The 7,889-nt window shown below is 43.8% G+C and overlaps 1 protein-coding gene across 4 annotated transcripts in view; it reads left to right on the forward strand.

The window, feature by feature from the left end:
• The window catches only part of AP1S2 (adaptor related protein complex 1 sigma 2 subunit), a 90,245-nt gene that overhangs the window by 79,290 nt on the left and 3,066 nt on the right, over positions 1–7,889 (forward strand). The window lies entirely within an intron of this gene.

A 7,889-nucleotide genomic window follows, 5' to 3' on the forward strand; every position in this document is an offset into this window, starting at 1 on the left:
TTTTTTGGGCAAAAGTGGGAGGGGGGGGGGGGGGGGGGGGCTGGAAAACTAGGAGCTAATGTAAGTTCCCAATCTTCCGTGGTTAATCCAATTAGTTCCAGTGTGATCCAAAAAACATAAAATTGTGTTCGCGGAGCTGGATGAAATTGCGTGTAAAAAGACCAAAAAGGAAAACAGAAAAAATCTAGGGACTTACCCTTAGGTAAAGGATAATGCGTGGTCATCGACGGAGGGTGGAGTTTGATGATGCTGGTGTTGCACGGGTTCCAGCTTGCCAGGAGTGATGTCTGTTCTCCAAAATCTTGTTGATGGAAGTTGGCGAGGAGGTGAAGGTGAAGTATTCTTTGCTGTGCTTGCCTTGAGTGAGGGGTGTTTTGCAGGATCAGTAGCGAGGGGTAGAGGTGGATGGTTGCGGTGTCTTGACTGTGACCTTGTGTTGGAGGGATGTCTATTTCACCATTGATTAGTGATAGCGAGGAGGCAAAGGTGATGTTTCTTTGCGTTTGCTGATGAGTGAAGGAAAAGCTGTATATTCCCAAGTGTGTTCTTGTCGGGTTAATATGACCACTTCATCGGTGATGAGACGCTGTGGCTGGGAGGTTGCTGACAGGGGGAGGGGTGGGTCGTTACGGTACTTAGACCTTTAGTCTCTGGGGAGAGGGATGCAACAATGGCGTCACACTGTATGTGTGTGAGGGGGGAGAATAACGGAGGTAATTTGGCTGATAGCACAGGGTGAAAGTTCGTGCTTATACGGCCGGCAGGGAAATCCTGTACGTGGTCAGCCGTGTCACTCTGTGTGTGTGATAGGGAGGGGGACACAGGTGGCTCGTGTTTCCACAATCCTGAGGCTGAAAGACCTGGTGCTGTAGTGCTGGGTAGTGGCTAAGCACTTGAAGTGGGGTGCCCCGGTTTTTATCCAGACCAGATGGAACTCACGGGCATCAATCTGGCAGAGGGGGAAGGGGGGAGAAGCCGGCGGCTGTTGATACCGCCATGGTGCGGCTGTGGTCTGGGTGCCAGCGTGATGGTTGTAGGCCTAACTGGAACAATCAATGCGTGTCCAGTGCTGGCAGAACTAAAAGGCACGAGTCTGATGGAGGCTGGGTCTGTGTGGAACGAGGAAATCAGGGCTACGCGTTTCGAAGTAACACTTCTTTTTCAAGCCAGGGAGGGGGAAGAAATGGCGGGGAAACTTTTTAAAGGGAAGAGAGGGGAGGGTTCAATACTGGGCGTGAATAGAAAATGAAAAAACAGCCTATAGAGAGGCAGGGGGCGGGCGTGTGGGCCGACCAATGGCCCTGGTATGTTTAATGAAGGAGAGTGTAACGTATTTCGTTAGGAAGATGCAGAACAGATGCTATAGAATGCAAGCAAATGCTCGTGGGAGGAAGATGTGAAGTATTTTGGTTAAGGGAGATGCAAAGTGGACGCTATGTGTGAAAGCAAATAAAGTAGATGGACAATACTGTATAAAAGGATATTTTTCTCAAATGACCGTGTTGACTTCTAATTCTTCGTTTAGACCATGGGGGGGATAATGTATTTAGCTTGTAAATCCAGTATGTTTCCTGTCTGCAGAGCTGGTGGAATCTTTCAGGTGGGGATAAGTTATTTGGGATCTGTTCTATAATGAAGACCTGAAGTTTTGTGATATTTTTATTATGTTTGTGGAGGAAATGTCTCGGGATACTGTGATCAATGTCACCCTTCTCTATGAACCTTCTATGTTCTCCTATCCGTTTGCGGAGCGGGCGTATCGTGCGTCCTATGTAAAGGAGATTGCAGGGGCATCTCAGGCCATATATCACGTGGTCGTGCCCACATGTGGTGAATTGGTTGATGGGGTAAATGTGGTCTGTGCTATCCTTGAAAGTTTTTTGACCATGCGTTATGAATTGACAGGTCAAGCATAATTTTTTCTTGCACTGGTATACTCCTATTCTGTTGTCAAAGAGGAAGGTGCGGGTTGGTTTAGCTGAGGTGGGGACCAACTTACTGGGTGCTAGGATGTTTTTAATATTTTTCGCCTTTTTAAACACTATGGTTGGCTTGGGTATAGATATATATATAGATATCTATATCTCTCTTATGCATGTTCTCTTTTAAAACAAAAATATTTTTAGATGGTGGAGTCATCCTCTAACTGACTTTTATTGGCATTCTAAAGCTTTAATATATTTTCCCTCTACAATTCTTATGGGGATCAGTCTCTTGCAGATTAATACCAGTATGCTTTTTAAGGCTTCAGAGTCCTAACCTTTAGCCAATTGACATTCTCAGCATCCAAGTAAAAGAATTATAAAAGGCTTTTTGTTGCCGTAGTTGGCCGGATAAACATTTTTCAACGGATCAAAGATTTTGCTCTGTGTGAGGTTCTGCAAAGCCTTTTGTGTGAACTAATGCATTGTTCTATATTTAGTTTGGTAATGTAAATTCCTACCATGTGACACTTAGCACACAGGCACTGAAGGGGCATATACATATCCAGACACAAAGTAGTACCGAAATACATCTGAAAATGTTCATTGTATCACGCTCATCTTTTTTTTCATAAAAAGAAGATTGTCATTCTTGAAATTTTGTGTTACTACAGTTTTCCAGTTAGACAGTTTTCATTTAAAGGGATACATCATTGGTGGTGGGGAACGTTCCCATAGCGCTAGGCTTACACAAAAGACATATTAGAGATTTACTTTTAAGTTGACTGCCTCTAAGATCCAGGCCAGAACTGCGAGTCTGGAAACTCTGGTTTTTGCCTGAAACATTAGAGGATTTCCACTTTATAAGGAAATCTGCTATCTGAGGTGACACTTTAGAGCAGGCCTTCTTAAACTTTCTCCACTCGTAACCCCTTTTTGGCTGAGGAAATTTTTAAGGGACCCCAACATCGGTCAGTGTCTCCCCCCTCCCCTAGCGTAAGTCGGTGTCTCATGCACAGGGGGGGGGGGCGCGACCTTAAAAACTAAACTACACTGCAAATGATACATTAAACTGAAATAAAACAATCTAGCTTGGTGCCCAGACCTCCTCGGCCGCCTGGACCCCTCACACAAGTACCGGCCATACCCCCCTAATGGCGGTCCTGGTCGGGTACTCGGATCGCAACCCCCCTGTTCACTTGCAGGACCCCATATGGAGTCGCGACCCACACTTTAAGAAGCACTGCTTTAGAGCAGTAAAACATTGGGTGACACCAAAATGACTGACAATCATTTTGGTGTCACCCCTTCTGAAAAGTAGGGCACTCGGTCATTGATAGAGAGCCCGACAGTGTCAGGAGAGAAGAGGGGACCCGGCGGCATACCTCATCCCGCTGGGTGAACGTTCCCTCCTCTCTCTGCCGGCGTCCATCACCAAGATGGCCGCCGGCAGGTGTCAATAAGATGACCACACATGCGCAATGATGATGTCACACGCATGCACAATGACGTCACCGTGGGGTGTCACCGCTCCAAGTGACACCCAGCCTCGGGACGCCCCTGATAACAAGTACAGCTAACCACAGGCATTAGGCCCCAGTCAGATGTGCAAACACAATCTAATTTTTTTAAATTTATATTTACATCACCATTCATGATCATATTGTCTCAGCACAAATGTCAGTGTAATGCCGAAGATGAATGTGATCTTTGTAAAACAAGTATTGATCAAACAAAAAAATGTACTTTCCATGAACAGTCAGTCACAATGTTCGTGACTATGCATTGAAAATAGGCTGAGCCTGTTCTTAGCTATGGTTACCTTAAGATATTCAGAATGTTTCATCATTTATTTTTCATTAGAGAAGTATAATCAACTTTAAAGTAAAAGAAAAGGTTAGATTGGCATTTATATAGTGCTGCATTACAGCCAAAATTGCTTCTGTTTTATTAGAAAGACGCTCCAATTCTCCAGAGACAAAGACATCGACATTAGCTGCATTATGTATACTTTTCAGTCAAAGTTTCTTATTGTTAATGCTTTCAATTAGAGGTAAAGCTATAGCTTGACTATAAATTACTTGACTATAAAGTGCTTTTCAATGATAATATCTTCAGATATGAAGTCTCTAAATATGCTTGAAGTGGGGATTATAAAAGTATCTCTAAATACATAGTAAGTAACCTGCAGTATGTTGTAGAATCTGAAAAAGAAAAGTAAGGCAATGTCTTTATATTAACATTAAAAGAAGGATTTGTCATCTCAAAATTGTTTAACTCTCCTGAAGGCCTAACAACCAAAACATGCTTGTTGTTAAAAAAGGAGGACTAAAAGTAAACAAGCACACAAATATGTGAAGCTGTCCACAAGTGAGCAGAAAATGGGTTGTTTAAATGTAATATGTGGTGTTTTTATATATTGATATTCTTTATTAAATGAATGCACTGTGATACCAGTGTCACGTGTGCCCCCATAGTAATTGTCTGTGAAGGTTCTCATTCATCCAGGTCATGGTATACTGTATCTGTAAAAAATAAATCAAAGCAACGGGACTGGCGGTATTTTTCCTGAAGACATTTCTCTGGTCAGCTGACTAGCTTTTTCAATTCATGAATCCATATTAAAAGAGAACAATTTTGTCTGTAGTTCTCTTTAGGGTCACAGGAGGACATTTACTAATGTCCTGTGATCCAAAACTCAGCATGTAATGCCGGCTATATGCTGAGAGCGCAGACCCATGCTGCAGCCAGAAAAGATCCCGACGATATTGTCGGGATCGACCCCACTACCTGATTGACAGCTGTGCACGCCCACTCCCCTGTCTGTCCCTGCAGTCAGGCTGGAGGAACAGAAAGGGGTAAGGGGGGGAATCCCTGTGGAGAGTGATGACTAACAGTCGCCGCTCTATGCAAGGAGAAGATTGAGAACTGAGCGATCAGCGGTATGTGATCACTCAGTTCTCGATCAATAGCTGCACTGTCGCACGCCGGCTCTAACTATAGGGATGAGTGTATTTCACTCATCCCATCATTTTCCTTTAATTGATTATTTGTAAGATGAGTTTTTATAAAACGTTACAACTAGGGATGTCCCGATACCACTTTTTCAGGACCAAGTACAAGTACAAGTACTTCCCCTCATGTACTTGCCGATACCAATTACTGATACTTTTTTTTTTTTTTTTTAGGGGAGAAGCCAGCCCTGTCCCAGCTTCCCTCACTCACAGTTTCACTCCGATCCCTGTTGCCTCACGTGGTGCCTCTTGTAGTCAGGGCTGGGCAGGATCGCTGCATCACGTCTCTGTGCTCAGCTTGTGGGACACGCTCACAATTCTGCCCTGCTAACATGAATAGGTTAAATCATGATACATAGTACATAATAGTACATAACATTTAGTTGTACTACGGATCATTTAACCCATTCAGATTAGCAGTGCAGAATTGTAAATCTATTGCTGCAGTGCATTCTATATGTATTGTATATGTACAGTACGTATAGAATGCACTGCAGCAGTAGATCACACAAAAAACTAAGCCCAGGCCCCGTCTTACTCACTGTTGCCTCGATCGCCGTGCTTCACGATTTTCCTCACACGTGAGGACATTGTCTGCGCTGAGCTGGAGAGGAGCGTCGCGTCACTGCTGCTCCAGTGGGCGGCGCTCCAGGTGGGGTCCTAATTTAGGTGGCCGGCGACTGCCTGGAACGCCGCCCACCGGAGCAGCAGTGACGCGACACTCTGCGCTACACGGTAAGTAAAAACAAATTAAATAAACATAGCGCAAGCTTTGGCACTTTGTATCGGGGCATTTTGACAAGTACTTGTCAAAATGCCCTGTATTGGTCCCGATACCGATGCTTGTATCAGTATCGGGACATCCCTGCTATAAACCAATCACACTCCATATGCAATTAAATTGGAGTGTGATACCTTTCCTTTATTTGGTGCAGAGGCATTCAAAAGAGTGAGGTTTCAAATGTACTTTCTTCTTTTCACAAATAGAATGCAATGCACAGTTATTATACACATTGGTAATGTAATGCTCAGCGAGACACCAGTAACAGCTATAAAATGAACATACCTAGTCAAGTGAGATCACTAAACAAAGCAACGTCCACAGATCATTGAGAAATCCAGCATCAAATAAGAACAGGCCACCAGATCACAATTGTAGTAAAAAATAAAGAATGCTGTATACAGAAACAGGGCCTCACTTACTGGTGCCTCACGAGGTGCCGAATGCTCTTTTTCCTCACATGTGAGGAGGACATTGACGGCGCTGAGCGGAGGAGCATCGCGTCACTGCCACCTACAATAGAACCCCACCTGGAGCTCCGCCCACAGTAGTGACGTGACGATCCTCCGCTCAGCCTGCCCAGAGGACCACGGCGGCACTGAGCGGAGGAGCGCCGCGTCACTCCTGTGGGCTGAGCTCCAGGTAGAGTCGCCGGCCACCTACATTAGGACCCCACCTGGAGCTCTGCCCACAGCAGTGACACAACGCTCCTCCGCTCAGCCTGCCCACGGAAGGTAAAATCATTTTTAAAAAACCAGCGCAAGCTTCGGCGCTATGCATCGGGGCATTTTGACAAGTACAAGTACTTGTCAAAATGCCCTGTATTGGGCCCGATTCCGATGCTAGCATTGATATCGGGACATCCCTAGTTACAACATATTTAAAGTATCAGTTGAAAAACTTTAAACAATACATTATCGTTTTCCTGTAAAGCCCAACTCAAGCCAAAATCATTGATGCAATCAATGACTGGCTGTTTCCGATTCCTGGATTCTTAAAGTGATCAGGACTGACAAATGTAGCATTGTCCATCTTATAAAGATGTTATGCAAATGCTGCATATGGTGGTCCTATTGCAGAGGTCCCACACGTCCCCTACTGAGACAGACCTATACCAAAGCTCATGCACCCTGGAGAGCTCTAGCTCTGGCTCAACAAAGGTGTGCTGAGTCTCTGCAGAGAGATCGCTGCTTTCACGTAGAGAGCGAGGATGCTTCTCTACAGCGTGCCGGCAGGGGGCAGGCGTTTCTACTCAGGCTGTAGCTGACTGCTAAAGAAAACAAACTGTAAGACTTTGCACACATTGTTTTTATGCACCTGGAATGTATTTAGCAGATTTAAACTTCAATGAAGTGGAAAAGAAAAAAGGTGTCTGAGAGCTTATTATATTCTTCCTGAAAAAATGACCATTTTTCTTGGATTCTTTGCAGTTCTTTTGGGAAGTTTGAGGCCCATAATGTTTACTTCACATCTGCTAATAGAAATAATTGGTAGCCAAAGAATACCTGTACGATTGCTGACCCATAATTCATCGGCTCTTAACCTGTTTAGCTATACAGATCCCCTGTGGATTGCCCACTATATGCCTATACCCTCCTCAACAAACTCAAAATGTTTATCATCACCATACTATTATGTACCAGTATGACTTAAACAAATGTCCATAGCTGTGTTTTATTTATCCATATCCATACGTATAGCTAGCAACAGATCAGCTGAAAGAAAAGCATAAGGATTTGATCGTATTTATTTATATAACATCATTTTTGTCCAATCAAAACATAAAACTCATAAAACTGAGGTACAGTTAATGATAATCTTCTCCGCATGTTATCTGATACATCATCTGTTTTGATGTCAGGTTGAACAATGCAAGGAATTCTGTTTCATATATGTTTGTGTTCAGAGACCCAGTTTTATACCCCCATCAATAGTTTCCATACCCCCAACTGGTATGTATACCCTAGTTGTGAGTCCCTGCCATAGAGGTTCTGTGGGTCACCAAGTGCGGGGTTTCTTGTTGAAACCAGAGAAGCAATAGAGTGAGTAGTCACAATCTCAAGCACCTCTTTGGTGGCTTGTTTCCTTAAATTATTAGATGTAACACTTCTACTGATAAACTGATACATATATGTATGTGTGTGTATATACTGTATATATATATATATATTG

Source organism: Nanorana parkeri, unplaced genomic scaffold, assembly GCF_000935625.1.
Source record: "Nanorana parkeri isolate BGI_ZX_2015 unplaced genomic scaffold, ASM93562v1 scaffold628, whole genome shotgun sequence".
NCBI lineage: Eukaryota > Metazoa > Chordata > Amphibia > Anura > Dicroglossidae > Nanorana > Nanorana parkeri.